The sequence below is a fragment of the Ambystoma mexicanum genome, chromosome 11 (genome assembly GCF_040938575.1).
Source record: "Ambystoma mexicanum isolate Mex_15411 chromosome 11, UKY_AmexF1_1, whole genome shotgun sequence".
Lineage (NCBI taxonomy): Eukaryota > Metazoa > Chordata > Amphibia > Caudata > Ambystomatidae > Ambystoma > Ambystoma mexicanum.
Window position 1 is genome coordinate 1,461,286,006 of NC_090934.1, and position 18,541 is coordinate 1,461,304,546.

General features: G+C 48.7%; 1 protein-coding gene across 2 annotated transcripts in view; it reads right to left on the bottom strand.

Annotated features, from left to right (window-relative positions):
• IQCH (IQ motif containing H) overlaps positions 1 to 18,541 on the bottom strand; it is a 1,923,049-nt gene that overhangs the window by 962,571 nt on the left and 941,937 nt on the right. The window lies entirely within an intron of this gene.

The following is an 18,541-nucleotide window of genomic DNA, read 5'->3' on the forward strand; positions in this document are numbered from 1 at the left end:
CCGAGGCAGTTAAAAAACTGAAAAGAAGCCTTTCACAGGTTCCTTGTTCTGCTTACCCCATTAAAGAACAAGGAGTTCTTCTTGGAGACTGGGTTGTCAGATACTTGCCTAACAGCGGTATTGTACCAAAAGCATGACTAAGTCCACAAAGTCATCTCATACGTGAGCAAGATTTTGTCCTCTGTGGTGGAAAAATTCAATGACTGCGAGAAGGCACTCCTGGCAATATTGTGGTGATGAAAAATGACCACCTATTCATACAGGTGAAGCACATTATTGTCGAGACTCCTCACAAACCCTTGCAATATATACAAAGTGACTGAATATGGGCAGGGAACGTTAGTAATTCCAGCATTACTTCCTGGATTTTCTCCATGCAAGGATTTCCTGTGGAGGTCAAATATGGCCAAAACAAGAAGAGTGCCCTAGCGCAAGGGTTGGAAGAGTTGCATGATTGTGCTCTCTGCTGGTTATAAAATAGGACCCTGAAGTATCAGATTGCAAAGTTGATGGCTGTTTATCAAGCCATCCTCACTGCAGTGCACCACCAAAGCCCATGAAATGGCCACTGCCCGTCAAAGTGGGTTTCACAAAACATTAGAAATCTTGTGCAAGTTTTCTACTAGTCACACATGGGCCAGGACCCATTGTGTTACTGCAGCATCAACTCTATAGGATACAGGAGCAGACACTGATAAATGCATCCACTACTCATGAGTACATTGAAAATTTAAGGAAGCACCTCCAGCATGCTTTTGCGTATGCTCAACGCAATTTAGAAAAGTCGGCTGGAGGAATGAAGACCTTATATGATCTAAAGAGCAAGAAAAAAATGAAGTAGGGGATAAGGTTTACTTGTACAGTTTTCAAAGGAATCTGGCCAAGGAGCGGAAATTATTCCCATCTTGGTGTGGTGCCGTTGAAATTGTAGATAAAATATCACCCGTTGCCTACAAGATCTGCATCCCAAAAGGAGAACAGACAGAAGAAAAATGGGTTCACATACATCAGTTGAAAAGCTGTCACCCCAGACATGCTTTATGACTGATTGAAGAGCCAAATGAAAGTCGAGCAGAGGAACCATCTGAAGAATGAAACGGAAGGAAGAAAAATGGGGTGGAAACTAAGATTAACACATAATATTATATATATATATATATATATATATATATATATTAACAGGGAGTAACAACAATGTGTTTTGTCAAATGGTGAAAATTTATTTTTCTACTTGTATGCTGTTGTTGTTCTTGTCCATTCTATGTACATCTTCCGGGGAAATATGTGTATAAAAAGTACTGAACCCCTTTTTTTTCTATTATTAGAGAACTAACCTCCTTCATTTGCAGCCCGGAGGCAAGAGGGGAGTCTGGTGAGAGCACCAGCCTCCAACCCAAAAAGCGAATGGGAGGCTGGAGTGCCCACTCCCTATAGAAGGAAGTAATTGGGGGCTGTGCCACACCCTCCAACCCAAAGATGGAAGCTGAGGTTGGAGTGCCCACTTCGTAATGAAGGAAATTGCACCCAATGAAACCCCACTCTGCCCTGCTCTTCCCCACCAAAGAGTAATGGAAGAACGACTAGGGGACATGTGGGGACTGGAGGAGCCCGGAAAACTTAGAAATAAAACCACAGCTTTAAAAATACATTGTTATTGTGTTGGAAAACGCTGCGGTTTTTCTTTCCAAGTTTCTCAGGCTCCTCCGAGCCTGATACTGTCAGCGGAATCGATGCCAGTTTGAAGTGACTCACACATGGCATCTTTGCCATCTTTAATAATGTTAAGGAAGGCTTCCCTTTCCTCTCCTTCGGGTATGCAGTCAGCCGCTGATGAAGCACACTCCCACAGTGTGTGACTGAACCTGGCCTGCATACAAGTGGTGTTGATAGACTTCAACGCCATACTACAAGCAGAAAAGACTTTTTGCCATAGAATCGTACCTCTTGTCATCTCTATCCTGTGGGACCTTAGGGTAAGCGGTCCTGCTCCTTGATGAAGTTGCCGCTTGGACCACCAGGCTCTCTGGAGTCGGGTGTTTTGATAAGTATTCAGGGTCAGCCGCAGCTACCCTATACTTGGCTGACAATCATTTATTGACAGCAGGGATAACTTCAGGAGTTTCCCAATTAGATGAAATCTTTCTTTGTAAGGCTGCATGGAAGGGGACCACGGGATCCTCCTGTGGGCCTTTGTCTAATATGTCTGTCAGGTCATCCTGTTGAAAAACAGGCGAAGGCGCAGACCAACCCATAAATTCAATAATCCTTGCCATCAGGGTTCTATAGGGTGTTTCGGCATGTTCCCCTGGGTCTGGCTTAACAAATTCCACTTCTGGGGAAGTGTCCAGCCCACTTGCCTCATGTAATGACTCCTGTAGGTCTTTCAACCTTCTTTCCTCAGAGGTGAAATCCTCTGAAACAGGCAGTGTGGTCCTCTGCAACCCGAAGGTTTCCTGGTCAGAATCTTCCCCTTCTTCATAAATTGAAGGTAATCCAGGGTCTCTGACCTCCGAAATAGTGTAAATCCCATTTCTAAGGCCAAACTCGTCATTATTGAGCGAGAAAACGTCGATGTCGTTGACGCCGATGTGACAGGCTTCGAAGGCGTCGAGAAAACTGGAAGAGGCCTCGAAGAACTCGGGAGGATCGGGATCCTACTTGAGGATGTCAACGACGGTCTCGGCGTCATGCCGGAGGCTCTTGGTATCACTGTTGGCTATGAAGTAGCCGTGGTTTTCTCTGTCATCGGCGTCGATGTCGGCGTCGACGATGGCGTCGAGTCGATCGACCGATGCGTCGAAGAACCCTTCGACAACGGCGTCGATGGCGCCGATCCATGCGTCGAAGGGATCTTCGACGACGGCGCCGAAGACGGTGCCTTCTTACCCGATGGCCCGTGGCACTCTCGGGTGGAATGTTTTGCCGGGTGCAGCGACTCGCGGCGTTTCGATTTTTTGGGTTTTTCACACCTTGGTATCACCCTCAGCTGTCTTCGAGGGAGTCGAGGCCGCTTTCTCGAAGACGCTTCACATTTTCTTCCTGAATTCCTCCCACTCAGCCTGAGAGCTGTGTTTTGTGGGGCAGGAGACCCTTTCTGGGGAAACAGAAGATGACGAGGAAGGGGATCTTCAACGTCTCTTCTTTGAGTGTCTTGATCTCGACGAATGGTGGGAGCTACTTCGAGATCTGGAATGGGAATGTTTTCGACGACGAGGAGACGAATGCCTCGACTCAGTCGAAGAAACTTTCGAGGAGGTTTTGACTGACTTACCTCTCTCGAGCTTCCCCTTGCGCTCCTTCAAGGCTTTCGCCGTCATGGACATGCAGTCCTCACACTCCGAACAATGGTGCTCGGCTCCCAAGCACCACAAGCAGATCCTGTGTGGATCCATTATCAACATTTTTTTACCGCAGTCTCGACATTTTTGAAGCCGGATCGCAGCGTTGTCGGTTCCGATGAAGATGCCATCTAGAACGAGTTGGCATATTCGAGTAGATGTAGAAGGTTTATCTGACTGAACTGAGCAACGATGTTCCGAGGCCCCATGAAGCGCGGAAAAACGGAACTGAGCAACGGACGGCGTGCGTGGCTATTTATGGGCATGGTAACGTTGGCGCCGATACGGTGGCCGTCGAGGGACATCGACTCGGCGGACGTCGGTGCGCAGCGCCCTCTACAGAGAAAATATTTCCGAGGCCAGCAAGCTGGAGACGAATTATCAAAGATAAGGTATACGTCGGAGGACACAATCCCTTCGAAGTGGCGATTTTTCCAGCACAATTCTATGCTGTAAAGCTTACTTCCAATCTACTATTTCAAACAGATTAGTATATTATAAGAGTTTATTTGGAAAAATAAAAGATACAAAATTACACAGTAGAGAAATCCATTATGCTCCCTCATCCTCCTGCAGACATAATAACAGGACCCCCTTACTTATGGCTTCCACCCACCCTATTTATAACTAGACAGTGCAATCAAGGGCAAGAACAAACAATTGAGTGCAACATCATAGTGGCACAACACAGACTTGTTAACAACTAAGAAACGGTTTCTTGGAGCAATCTGGTGGCACCTGGGACACACACATTAGGCGATCTGCTTTCATCGAACGATGTACAATTCTGCGCTCCAGTCATGAAATATATTGATGCCAATCTTTGAAAGTCTGTGGCTGATGAACTGTTAGGAGCCCTGCCGTCTACTCAAGGTTGAGCCTGCTTTGAGAATTACTGGAATTATTAGTATTCTTATTAATTAAATTATTCCAGTTAAGCGCTATGGACTTTGCCTGTTATGCATATAATATCGGTTTCTACTGTCAGTAAGACCGAGATATTCACAATTTCGTACATTTTAAACTTTAACTTCTAATCCAGGTGATAGCCAGTCTTTACTCTATTCTTAATTTTTGCAACCATTCTTCCAGTCTACATTTAGTCTGCGTGATTACTTTCCCCTGATGTGTTCAACCATCCCATCTCGTACTCTTGTTGTTTAGTTTTGCTACTAGCTTGCGCTTAAGAGCCATCTATAGGCTGAGGCTATTGCATTGGAGTACAGGTAGGAGGGAGGTGACATCTGAAGAGGGACACACATCTTGTGGGTGTTTGTTATTTTTTATTATTATGACGGTATTTACTGAGCACGGACCTAGCTTACGGAAGCAACGGAGCACTTTACAGAGTTGCCCATCCATTGACAGCCCGTGGCCATGCTAATCCCTATAGCCAACCCCACCCGCTACCTACTCCTGCCAGCTGAAAACACATATTCTTAGGATAAGTTTGAGAACGCTCTGTCAAGTAGTGACATTAAACTTTGGCGTGCCAGTATTATTTCTCAACAGTTTGCTGAGAGTTTGTGGCTTACGTGCAGTTATAAATGTGCTGGTGTATTAAAATGTCGTACACAAGCGTGCCTTCGGCAGCTACTTGATTTATATGAGCTCCTTGCACTGAAGTCCTGTTCAAAACAAGCATTGGCGAAGCCAACACGTTGAGCTTGTGTGTGTAGTTATTAGATAAGCATTTGACAGGCACTGCTGTGAAATGGCTAGGTAATCGCACCATTTTCCAGATGGTGCTATCCTATGATCTGGCAATACCATTACAGCAGTGCCTGGCAAATGGCTATCCGTGACAAATCAAAAGTCAAAACTCTTTGCTTTGCCAATGCTTATTACAGTTTGTGTTGTATTACAGCAATGAAAAGTAACGTTGTGCAGTGATTAGAGAGTGCATTGGGATGGAGCTTGTAAATTAAACAGCACCGGTGTCAGTGAAGGGCTTTGGGATACACTTTGGATGAAATCCACTGCAAACCGCTCCGTCTAAAATGTTGTGGAGCAGCTTTAGCATGGAATTAGCCGCCGTCTCGGATTTTAATGTGGTTTCGGCGCCATTTGCACCTAAAGCACGGAATCCTTTCTGACTGCGTTGGCTTGTTAGAAGGCTCTGCTCTGTTCCACGAGTCTAATTTATAATGCTGTTCACGATAAATGCATTATTAATAGCGGCTGGGGTTGCGACCTCTGCTGTACTCTAGCTGTTTAAATTGATAAAAGCTGTTGAGGTGAGGTTGTGTAATCGCTCACATCTTTAGTGCTCTCCAAATAGGCTCTTTGGGAATACAACTAATTACCACGCATCTGTATTTATTTGATCCACGCAGAAACCTCCTTCTGTCACTGGAAATGGAGGCTGCCTGCCGGCCTTTTCATAATAGTAATTCATCTCAGCAGCCTTTCTGGCACGGATTGGAGAGCAGGGAGCTCCCAAAATAAATAGGCAAACATCGGAGCAAGAAAGGACTACACCTTCTGCTTGTGGTGCTCTGTAGACTGGCATCATCCCCTCCCCCCAAAACCCCCAACGCCCCGGTGTGAGCAATGAGAGGGATTCAAAACCATTCTGTAATGTTAAAGGGCCCGTCTAGTACTAACCATGCTTTGCATTTCAGGCGAGCAGGCGTTTAAGGACACGTTCACAAATGTTTCAAATACTGTGTGGTACCTAGGAGAAGAGCAGGCCCCCCACGCACCTCCACATGATGCCATTGCTCAAAAGGAATGACATCTTTACAGAATGAGAATACTCTATAAGGGGAACAAAACGATGCTGTATTAAGACTCGACACAGAAGGCTTCTCTATACACAAACACAAGAGCGCCAAGGTTAAACATCTTGTGGGTCGTCATCGGGGTGGGGAGGGCCATGTGCTGCCAAATTAATTGAAACATTACTTGTTCTGGCTAGGCCTTGTCTGGTCCCTTAAAATCACACAGGCCCCAAGGTACCACACCGTCCAGGGCCTCTCAGCCTCAATGCCTGCCTCCACCTATGCCCATACTTCTCGAAACCAAAACCACCTTCAATGGAGTTGTACACTGGCATCGGACTGCTCAACCATATCAATCCCAAATGGATTTCACCCAAATGGCTGCCCAGACAAGTGTGGAGGCGATTCAAAATGAGGCCCTGCAACCATCACATCTCGAACATCCTGCCATATGGCAGACAAATGAATATCTGAAGACTGTTCATCCAAAGGAACAAGCAATTTATCACCCATCTCCCTCCTCAAAACCTGCCTCTTCAACCAATTGGTCAGTTATCTTTCAAATAGTCTAGTTTTGATCGCAGCCAATAGGTAATCAAATGCGAAGCAGCACACTACATCAATGATCCCACCATCCAATCATCAATGCCTCCATCTTCCAAAAAAGCATGTTAACTATCAAATCGTGCAACAGTTAGAGGGAGATTGCTGAAGGAATTGCCTACTCCAAAATGTCCTTAGCCAGCTGATGAAGGAAGAGCGACTGAGTGCGGCCCTGATGGAGTGGCGATATATGATGATTGTGTTATGTGTGGGTACGTCATTACAGCCGTTATTGTGATCACTAGCAGAAAGCCTTTACATTTTAGATCATCTTCACTGCTCCTGAGCGTTCATGAGGAGGCTGGAATCTCATGTGTCACGCATCGCATTTGTGGAAAGGTTTCCGCAAAACGCCACCCACCCAAACTCTGAACAGTCTCATCACTAAGACCTGAGGCGGTATGCAAAGGCAGTCCCCACAAGAATCAGAATGTACCCCAATATTGAAATGAGGATCATTTGTACAGTGTTATAGTAGATGAAGCTTGAATGGATGATCTGCAATGTTGCCAGGGGAAACTAGGCCTACACTGGATGTCTACACGGACACTAGCTTATAGCACCACAAAGGCACCAGATACCTTCATCAGTGTGGGAAAGAAAAAGAATCCCAACCTCCCAAGTGCCCAAAACCCTTTCCAGATTCCTGCTCATAATGTAATCTACGCATTTGAAAGACCTGGCAGTCTTTTGGTTGGACTGCTACAAGGACCCGCGTCAATGTCAAACCCCTTAAGAGTGGCAGCTATGTTGTTAGCATCCACTTAAGATCACATGAACGATACACCTTCCTGTAATGACTATAAAAGTTGTTCAACTCTATAAGGGAGGAAAAAGCTTCACCCTTCAAGGATGCTATTTCCACCATTGCGTTGATTGGTAGAGCCCTGGTCACAGAAATACAGTTCTCACTTTGAAGTTTGTCTTTGCTGTCCATGTAAAAGAACATAATGGCTTTGTAGCAGACAGAGACTGTCAGTGCTCTCCATATGTGGAGTGCACATATTGCAAGTCAGGGCGAAGAATTAGTATGAACCTCAAGAGTAGCATGGAGTGGTCATAAGGTACAATCTGACACTCTAGAAACACATTGAAAGTAAAGAATTATAATATTGGTCATTTAAAATCATCAACAACATTTAACCAAATAACATAGCAAATAAAATATAAATAAAAAAGGAAGGTGAGCAAACTGGATGCTCCCAGGTTTAACAGTTAAATTGAAGTAAACGTTGAATGCATTCTTGTAAAGTGTGCACCCTCTTAAGGTAGTCTATTGAAACACTCAAGGCGTCCGGACCTTAAGCTTCAGCCCAGCAAAGACAACAATGCCTCTAGAGTTTCAGGAGAAGATTGCAGGACAGGGCGTGCATCCCAATGCTGTAGGGGTCATACTCTCACTGGAGGTACTAGTATAAGGCCGCACACAAGACCCAGCACTTCTCAGCGCTAACTTCTGAACACCACAGAACCTTTCATTATGCAAGACATCCATTCAATAGCAACAATGGTGGGTGGATGGAATGACAAGAGCTCACACCTATCCTGATGGGGTAGATGAACAAGTTACTTACAAACTGTAACGTTCTTTCGATTGGATGTTCCTCCCACGTATTCCTCATCTTCGATATTCCTATCTTCCAGCTTTGCTGCTTGGGAAAAAGAATTTCCCACCAGAGGGCGCTGTGCTCGAGGTCACAGCATCTATGTCCCTCGAGGGCTGCCGTCGAGTGCCGACATCATCCGTAGTATACAGGGCTCGAGCCGCGCCTGTTGGCTTCAGTTCCGTTTTTACGATATGTTGAAGTGCATCAGGCGACCAGGCATTCATTGACCTCCAGCTCTTAAGGAATTTAGGAATTTAGAAAAACTGTCGAAATTAGGCCTATCTGGAGATTTAGAAACTCAGAGCCCTTTTCAGGTCCAGTCTGTGTAGCCTTTCTTCCTCCTTACTTGCATGCGGAGGAGGATAGAAAGAAGGTAAGTTAATTTTCTGTGACAGGTGGAAGTCAGAGACTATTTTTGGTAAAAAAAAGGTTTGACCCTAAGAGTAAATTTGTTCCTATGGAAAATGGTGTGAGGAGGCTTACAAGAGAGTGCCTGCAACTCACTCACCCTGCGGGCTGATGTAATTGCCACTAGCAGAATTGTCTTCAAGTGAGGAGCCTTAACGGGCAAGAATATAATGGCTCAAAAGGGATACATTTGGGAAATTTTAGAACTAAATTTAAATCCCAGATGGGAACCTGCAAGGGTGTTGGCGGGTACACATTTGTGAGCCCTCTCAGAAATTGAATAACCAAGGGCATTTTGAAGAAAGACACTTCTTCTGAGCAGAGCTTAAAATAGATAGCGCTGCTAAGTATCCTTTTATTGTACCAACTTGGAGTCCCAAATTGGCTAAGTGTAAAAGGAAAGAAAGTACTGTAGGAGTATTACATAAGAATGGATCCACATTCTTATCCCTGCACCAGTTACTGAACCTGTTCCAACGACACCAGTACTGGCCGAAAGCAAAGAACAAGTTACTTACCAACCGTAACGTTCTTTCGACTGGATGTTCCTCCCATGTATTCCTCATTTTAGATATCTTGTCTCCCAGCACTGCTGCTTCGGAAACATTTTTTCACCAGAGGGCGCTGTGCTCGAAGCCGCAGAGTTGAAGTCCCTTGAGGGCCGTCAACGTCATCCGTAGTATAAAGGGCTTGAGCTGTGCCCGTTGCCTCAGTTCTGTTTTTTGACGGTGTTAATGGTCGCATCAGTTGATCAGGCTTTCATAGTCCCTTGGCTCTTAAGGAAGTTCAAGTGCAACTGACGTAAACTGTACAAAGGGGTAGGTTGGGAGGGTCGATGAGGAATACGTAGGAGGAACATCAGTCGAAAGAATGTTACAGTTGGTAAGTAACTTGTTCTTCGAATGGATTGTGTCCTCCCACGTATTCCTCATCTTAGATAGGCTCCCAAAGCAGTAAGAATCTGGAGGAAGGAGTACCAGAAATTTCAATCATGGACTGAATGAAGGACAGATTTTGCAAATAGGCCTCCTTGATATGATGTAGAGTCCAAGCAGTAATGCTTCACAAAAGTGTGCATTGACGACCAGGTGGCCGCAGCACAAATATCCTGCACCGCAACACCCCTCTGAAGAGCCGTAGAAGTTGGCATGCCCCTGTTTCTTTTTTTTTTTAAACAATTTTTATTATTTTAAACAAACACCACCTCAAAAGTTACAACCTTTTAGGACGTCCATAAACAATATCAAAACATCTTGTTATACAGTGTTATTCTCCGCCCCCCCTCCCCATAAACTCGAGCGGTCTCATTCGTGCCATCTGCAAGAGCATTCTCAGGAGTCTCAGCGCTTGATGACGAACCTGAGTGTTCCGTTTCATGATTGACCTGATGGGGGTTAGCCAATGAGGTCACCAGCTGCCTCCAGGCTACCAGGGGGCCCACTTCCTCCTCGCCCCCCCTGGTAACAGCTTCAAACCATCCCACAGTTTCTGCCTCTGCCCACTTCAAGGGATCTGCCCACCATGTCTCCACTCTGGGCCTATGAGCCGCTTTCCAACACATTACAATTCTACGCTTGGCCAAGATGTAGGCCAGGTCCTTCATCTTGCTAATATGTTTTGATTTACGCGGCCTGGGAAAACTGCCAAGCATGCATGCCCAGGCAGACCTCACATCAAGCACCTCTCCCCCGCTGGCCATTCTCGTCCTTATTTCTTCCCAGAATCTCCGCACCTCGGGGCAAGCCCAGAACATGTGCAGCAGCCCTGCCTCCTCCTCCCCACATCTGGGGCATTTCTGTATTGCCGAGCCTCCAAACCTGGCTATTCTGCCGGGGGTCAAATCGGCTCTGTGAGTGACATACAACTGGATCTGCTGGAGTCTTGCATTCCGGGACACCTTTTTGTGGTACATTTGAGCTCTATCCCACTGTCCCTCTGCCATGGGTTCTCCTACCTCTTCCTCCCAATCATTCCTCAGTTGGAGCAGCTCCCTCCCTGCATTCGCACTCAGGAGCTCATATATCCTGGATATTTCGTGCCCACCCTCAGAGACATCATACATCATTTCCAGGGTGGCATCAGGTTCTCCCGCTAGCACTGTCTCAGGCCAACTCTCCCTCACCCGTTTCATGAGCCTGGTATAAGGAACAAGTTACTTACCTGTAACTGCTGTTCTCCAGCATGGGTCTGGCATGGATTCACATGCTCATGAATATTCCCCGTTGTCAGGCTGGGAATATTCATGAGCATGTGAATCCATGCTGGAGAAGTAATGTATTGGCCTCTATGAACCCCAGTCTCCTCCTGCAGCCTCTGAAATTCCAGTGGCTCCCCTTCCTGCCATATATCTCCGAGGGTAGCCAGGCCCACCGGTTCCCAATATCTGCGGACCCCTTTAAACAGTTGGGAGCCATCCCCGCATAACACCGCCAGCCGGGTCTGCTGAGAAAGCGGGTCCGTGTCGCCCACCGTTCTCCATGCTCTGTGCCAGACCTCCCAGCCCACTCTCAGTAGTCTCCCCATCCCCGCCATTTTAGTTTTGTGCAGCCACACTGTCTCCTTCAGGAAGTATGGAGCTAAATCCCCCTCAAGAGCCCAGCCTCCGCCGAGTCCTCAGCAGACAACCACCTAGCCACATACAGCAACTGTCCCGCCAAGTAATACAATTCGAAATTAGGCAGGTTAATGCCCCCCTCATCACATGTGTAATTCAATTTCCACAGGGCCACTCTATTCCTCGAGTTGCCCCATATAAAGCCCCTGCACATGCTATGTAGTCTCACAAAAAAGCGCCTGGGGATCAGTTACGGGACATTCACAAAAAAATGCAAGAGTCTGGGCAAAACCACCATTTTGAGCAGGGACGCTCTTCCCATCATGGCTAGGGGTAAGCATGACCAGAACGCCATGCTATTCCCAATTCCCTCAATTGCTTTCTCTGTATTATGTGTGTGCTCCGTCTCTGTCTTGTGGTAAATGTTTACACCCAGGTACCTGAATGTCACGGGCTGCCGGGGTATCCGCAGGATGGGTAATCTCTCCAGAGGGGTGCTCCTATACCTTCCCAAAAGGAAACAAACTGGACTTCCCGGGGTTCACAGATATGCCCGAGAGGGTGGCATAGCGATCCATCACCTCCAGCACATATTGCAGGTTCTACTCCGGGTAGCGCAAATAGAGGAGCATATCATCTGCATACAGTGATATCAGGTGTGTGCCTCCTGTCGTGCTGATCCCCACCTCTCCGTATTGTTGCCGCAGGCAAATTGCCGGCGGTTCTAAGGCCAGAATATATAACATGGGCGACCAGGGGCACCCCTGTCTGGTCCCCCTGCTCAGCTGCATTTATCTGAAATTATGTTTCCTGTTTTAACTCTCGCAATGGGGGAGCTATATAACATCTGGACCCATCTGATGTAACCTGGCCCCATCCCGTATCCTTTCAGGGTTGCCTTCAACCATGGCCACCGCACTGAGTGCAGCCTCCTATGGTTGTCTGTAATATTTCTACCGGGGACATAGCATGTTTGGTCCGGGTGTATCAGTTTACCGATTACCCTCTTCAGTCTATTGGCAAGCACTGCTGTGAGTATTTTGCTGTCTTGATTGAGCACAGACAGGGGCCTATAAGACCCACAATCCACATCCAGCTTGCCTGATTTAACGCCGGCAATTCCCCTTGCTCATAGGTTTCATTAAACATGGCAAGCAGCGGCTGAAGTAGCTCCTGCTTATATGTTTTATAAACTCACTGGGTAGCCCATCCGACCCAGGCACCTTACATGTGGGCAGATGTTGAATCACCATCTCCAATTCGTCCAGGGTGATGGGGGCATCTAAATCTGCACATTCTAGGTCATCTAAGGTGGGCAGCTCCATGTCCTCAATTGTTTCTTGCATCTCTTGACCCATTTCTTCTCCTACGTCCTCATATAGTCATCTGTAGTACTTGAGGAACTCCTCTTTTACCCCTTCTTGGGTGTTACAGATGTGACCATCCGCGTCCCTGACCTCTCTGCTCACCAGGCGGGGGATTTCATTTTTGTATAACCAAGCCAACAATCTACCTGGCTTATCCCCCCCCCTGCATGTAGCCTCTCTATGTATTTCTTATAATTTAGCCTGCATAGTCTTTCCCAGAGTTCGCTACAGGCCATCTGTAAATCCTTTATCTTGGCGCTGTCCTCTTGGGTGGTCCCCTCACTTTGTATCAGGGCCTCTAGCTCTCTTTCTGTATCTTGCAGTTCCCTCTCAATGCCCCCTTGGAGCCCCTTGCATTTTGATATGGCCACCCCTCGCACCACTACCTTAAATGCCTCCCATACTGTTCCCACAGAGCGTACGCTACCCATGTTAATTTCAAAATATTCCTCAATGGCCTCCCGCAAGTCTTCCCGGAATCCCGCGTCCTGTAGAGCCTCAGTTCTGAGTCTCCATGTCAGGATTCTCGCTCTGGGGGGTTGGTGGCGCCACTCTACGACCAAAGGTGAATGGTCAGACAGCACTTGGGCCTTGTATTCCACACCCACCATCTCTCCCACTATCTTGGTCGCAGCAAACACATAATCCAACCTAGTATGCAGGTCATGTGGCGCCGCGTAAAGCGAGTATTGTCTGTCCACAGGGTGCAGTCGTCGCCACACATCCTCCAGGCCGAGGTCCGTAAGCAGTGTCATCAGGGCTTTGGCTGCTGGCGCCGGCTTTTCTGATTTGTCATCCGACCTGTCTACCCCGGAGTTCAGGGTGCAATTAAAGTCCCCTCCCCAGATTGTTGCGCCACCCACTAGGGGGCTGATTTTACTGTATAGGGACCTGAAGTATGTCACTGTATCGTGGTTAGGGGTGTACAGATTTATGATATTCACTTCTCTATTCTCCAGGAGTCCCACCACCACCACCATTCTACCTTCTGGGTCTGTCACTGAGCTGAGCAGCTGAAAAGGCACGTGCGGTGCCACCTATGTAATCACCCCTCTTGCATACGCAGAGTAAGTGGCCCCTATGACATTACCCCTTCATTTTCTACTGACCACCTCCAACTTTTCCTTGGTGAGGTGGGTCTCCTGTAGCAAAACTATATCGATCCGCATCCTCTTTAGGTACATCATCACCTTATTACGTTTTAGATAACTATTGAGGCCCCGCACATTCCAGGTCACGACCCTGAGATTACCCGATGCCATCAGTTTGATGTTCTTCCCCGCTCCACTCCCGCTGATGTCTTCCATGATGGCCCGTTTTACGACTCTTAACCCACCCAACCTTAACAACTCCACCCCCTTCCCAACCCTACCCCACCCCACCCCACTGCACACAACCACCCCCCTCCCCAACCCTCTCCAGCACCAACGAATGCCCAGCTCCATCCCTGGATCTCAGGCCCACCCGCGTCTGGTCCTGTCCCGTGAACCGAAGACTAGGACCCCATGGGGCGTCACCGAACTAACAGTGACCTAACTAAGCGTAATGCTATGGGGTTCAAGGGATGCTTCCCAGTAGCTCCCTCTTGTCTAATTAGAAATATTTGCTGCTGGCGGATTCCATTAGCCAATATTTCCTACAACACATTCCCCGCATGCTTCAATTAGTACTATTTCGAGTCCCAATGTCTTGTGCTATTTGACCGGAGATGCCCCAGCCTCATGCTACTTTTCTTCCGCAGCTTCGGTCTGGATACCCGGTTCTTGGGGGCGACCCTGCATGTCCAGCCAGTCCATGGCTTATGTCCAGCCAGTCCATGGCTTCCTCCGGCATCTCAAAAACAGGGTTTTGTTCTTATGGAACACTTTCAGTTTAACCGGATAAAGCAGCATATATCTGTGGCCAGCATCTCTCAATCTCCTTTTCACCGGCCCAAAGTTCATCCTGCTACGTTGCACGTGCAAAGTGTAGTTCGGGTACGCTGTGATTTTCGCCGGCCCTCTTTCGATCGTGCCTCTCTTCCGAAAGAATTCAAGTATCTTCTCTCGATCACAGTAGTTTAGGATCTTTGCGATCAGCGGCCGCAAGGGGATCCCGGGGGTAGTCTCCTTGTCAAGGCCCTGTGCGCTCTCTCAACTGCAAAGCCCTGGGTCAGTGCTCCGCCAGTTATTTCCTGCAAGAGCATGGATTACACGTATTCTGTTGGATTCGGCCCTTCCATTCCTTTTGGCAATCCTACTATGCGGATGTTGTTGCGTCTCGCACGCCCTTCCGCCTCCTCTGCCCTGTTCTCCAGGTTGCCCACACGCTGCACCAGGGCATGTAATTCCGATCCGTGGGCAGCGCCTGCTGCCGTGTTTGGGGCCATCTCCTTTTCCAAGGTTCCAGTGCGCTCTGCAAGTGTCCTCACGTTCTGCCTCAGCAAATTAACTTCTTCCGTGTTGTGTAGGCTCAAGCCAGCTGAGCTGCCCCATTTGCGACAGTCAACCTAGAGTCAGGCCCCTCTCAGTGCTCTGAGGCCACTTCAGCCTTCTTCAAGTATGTCCATATCCCTTCCCGCACCGCTAGAATGGACTGTGTCCTCCCACGCACCAGTTCCCAGGCAGTGTCACTCAGCCAGTTCATGCCGAGGTTCTTCTAGCGGCCAGTGGTTAGGAGCCTCTCACTGCACTCCCCCACTCCGGCTCTTCGTTGGCCCCTGGGCCTACCAACCCGCGATCTTGTGTGGGGTGCTTCCCTCCAGCTCCATAGTACTTGCAGATATGCCCAGCAACGGGCCAGTCCCCCTTTAGCCGCAGACCCCACTGTGCGGATTTCCCCCTTGTCAGCACTTGTTGTTTCCGCTGCTTCCACTGCGTGTGTGCCGCTGTTGGTGTGCCCCGTGGGGGCCTGTACTCACCTGCCCCCATTTGAGCCTCATATGCCTCTTCCCAATCGCCCTGTGCGCCCAGTACCAGTGCACCCAGTAACTTGGGTGCCCCAATTTGCACTCACCGGCCTGTGTTTTAGCCAACATCCACTCCGGAGCTGAGGCCGCAGTGTGGAGCCAGTTGCTCGTGTCCGGGTCTTTCTCTCCTTCCAGCAGCCACCAGTCCGTACAGCGGGTAACCTTTCCCCACTCCTTGGCCCACTCCCGGGCCGAGACCGACCTTTGTCACTTCGATGTGGCACAGCCGGGGAGCCGACCAAGTGTCACTCTCAGAGTACGCTTACTATCATCAGCAGCGTCCACGATGTTCGGGGGAGCGCTGCGTCCCTGCGCACTCGCCTACAGTGTTCCTTGTGAGGCCCTGCTACAGCATTCCAGGGCCCCCACCCGAGGGAACCGGCCCGATCTCGGCCTCGTCACCGCCGTCTGTATGTATCTCCGTTGGGGGTCACGACTCGTGGCCGGCCTGGCCTCGATCTCTCAGAAGCCGTCGTTTTGCCCGCCTCCACGCACCACAGGCTTGCCACCCGGCCACCGCACTGTAAGTGGTGTGCCCCTGCGGCGCTCCTTGCACCCAGTCCTTTCAAGACGACCCGACGCGGCCCCCTATGATGTCCAGGAGCCGGGGTGCTTGTGGCGCTCCTCCTCCTATCCTAGTCCCGGGGTCCACCTCCCGTACCCGCGGGACCTCCCGCTGCCGGGTCTGTTAACCGCACACCGTCCGGGTGCTTTCTCGCCCACAGTTCTGGGGCAGGCTTGTCTGGGCAAAGCAGGATCACGCTCCTGTCCTTGGCACTTCGGTCAGTTTATGACCCTTTGTCAGCGCGCCACCATTTTCTCTTTCCCGAGTCACAGGAGCCCAGCCACACTCCGGTGGCCATGATTCGTCCGGTTAATCCGCTCCATTTCCGTGCCGCACCTTCCCCCATCCGGGGATGCGTTGACAGCATGCCATTTCGCCATAATTGCAGCATTAATGTCAGGATCAGTGTCGGATAGACGGGAGCTCTTCAAGAGCACGTCTCCTCACGGCACCATCCAGCCACACCCCCCATGCCCCTGGTTGAATAAGCCCTTAGCCCATCTGGAGGCTCTTTCCCAGCCAATTTGTAGCACTCCGAGATTGCTAGAATTATCCATCTGGATAGAGTTTGCTTAGACACTCCAAGGCCCAATTTTTGCCCTGTATATCCAACAAATAGTTGGTCACATAGTCGGAAAGTTGCCAGTCTAGAAATATAGAAACTGAGAGCCCTTTTTGGGTCCAGTCTGTGCAATCTCTCCTCCTCTTTACTTGCATGTGGAGGAGGTTAAAAAGAAGGTAAGGCAATCTTCTGTGACAGGTGGAAATCAGAAATTATTTTAGGTAAGAAGGATGGTTTGACCTTTAGAATGACCTTATGGAAAATGGTGTGAGGAGGCTTACAAGAGAGTGCCTGCAACTCACTCACCCTGCGGGCTGATGTTATAGCCACTAGCAAAATTGTTTTCAAAGTGAGGAGCCTTAACGGGCAAGAATGTAGAGGCTCTAAAGGGGCACACATTAGAAAATTTAAAACTAAATTTAAATCCCAGGTGGTAACCTGAAAAGGCATTAGAGGGTACACATTTGTCAGTCGTTTTAGAAACTGGGTAACTAAAGGTATTTTAAAATAACAAACCTCTTCCGAGGAGCGCTTGAAGATAGATAGCGCTGCTAAGTATTCTTTAATAGTGCCAACTTGGAGCCCCAAATTGGCTAAGTGTAAAAGGAAAGACTGTTGGAGTATTACTTAAGAAAGGGTTCACATTCTTATCCCTGCACCAGATACTGAACTTGTTCCAACGACACCGATACAGGGATTTTGTTGCTGGCCTCCTGGCCGAAAGCAAAATCTCCCTTACGTCATCCGGGAGGTCCCAATCCTTCTATCTTAGCCTCTCAGAAACCATGCGTGAAGGTTGAGTGTCTTGACCTCTGGATAGAGCCCGACCTTCCTCTTGCGAGAGAAGATCCTCTTTGTGGAAGACGTTTGGAGGGCAGATGGAAATGTTCAGAGGGTCCGGGTACCACGTCCTCCTGGCCCAATCCGGGGCAATTTGGATCATGGTTTTCCTGAACTTTCTCAAACCCCTGATTACATGAGGAATCAAAGGGACTGGAGGAAATGCGTATAGGAGTGGAAATACCCAGTCCACCACGAACACATCCCCTAGAGCTCCTCTTGGGGAAAATTCCCTTGAGCAGTACAGTTCGCACTTCCTGTTGACACGGGTCGCAAACAGATCCACTTGAGGGGTTCCCCAAAGGGCAAAGATCTCTTGAAGGACTTCCTGAGCTAGTTCCCACTCGTGAGAGACTGTGCTCTGCCTGCTCAGAGCGTCTGCCGCAGTGTTCTGCTCTCCTGCTAGGTGAACTGCCGACAGAGAGATTCCTTCTTGCATTGCCCAGAACCAGAGCTGCATTGCCTCTATGCACAGTGGTAGTGACCCTATGCCCCCTCTCTTGTGGAGGTAGTACATGGCCACTGTGTTGTCCGTCATTATCAGGACATTCTTTCCCCATACAGAGGGCAGAAAGGCCTTCAGTGCTAGTCTGATTGCCCTCAGCTCCAAAGGGTTGATGTGTAGTTTGGACCCTGATGGAGACCAACGACCGCAGATTGCCAGATTGTTGGTATGAGCTCCCCACCCCCGTGAGTAAGGCGTCCGTCACTACTGTCATCTCCGGCCATGGTTGCCAAAAGATTCTCCCTTGAGGATATTTTCCCTGCAAGCCCACCATAGAAGATCTTGAGCCACTCTGAAAGTCCTTTCAGAAGATCTGACATTTCCCCCCGAGAATTGGCACCATTGAGTCCTAAGGGCCCATTGAAGGGATCTCATTTTCAATCTGGCCTCTGACACCAGAAAAATGCAGGATGCCATGAGGCCGAGCAACCTCAGAAAATCGAAGGCTGGCAGATGTCACGATCCATGCCCCTGACCCCCTCAGGTATAACAGCCCCCTGGTAGCAGTGGGGCTAAAGCCCT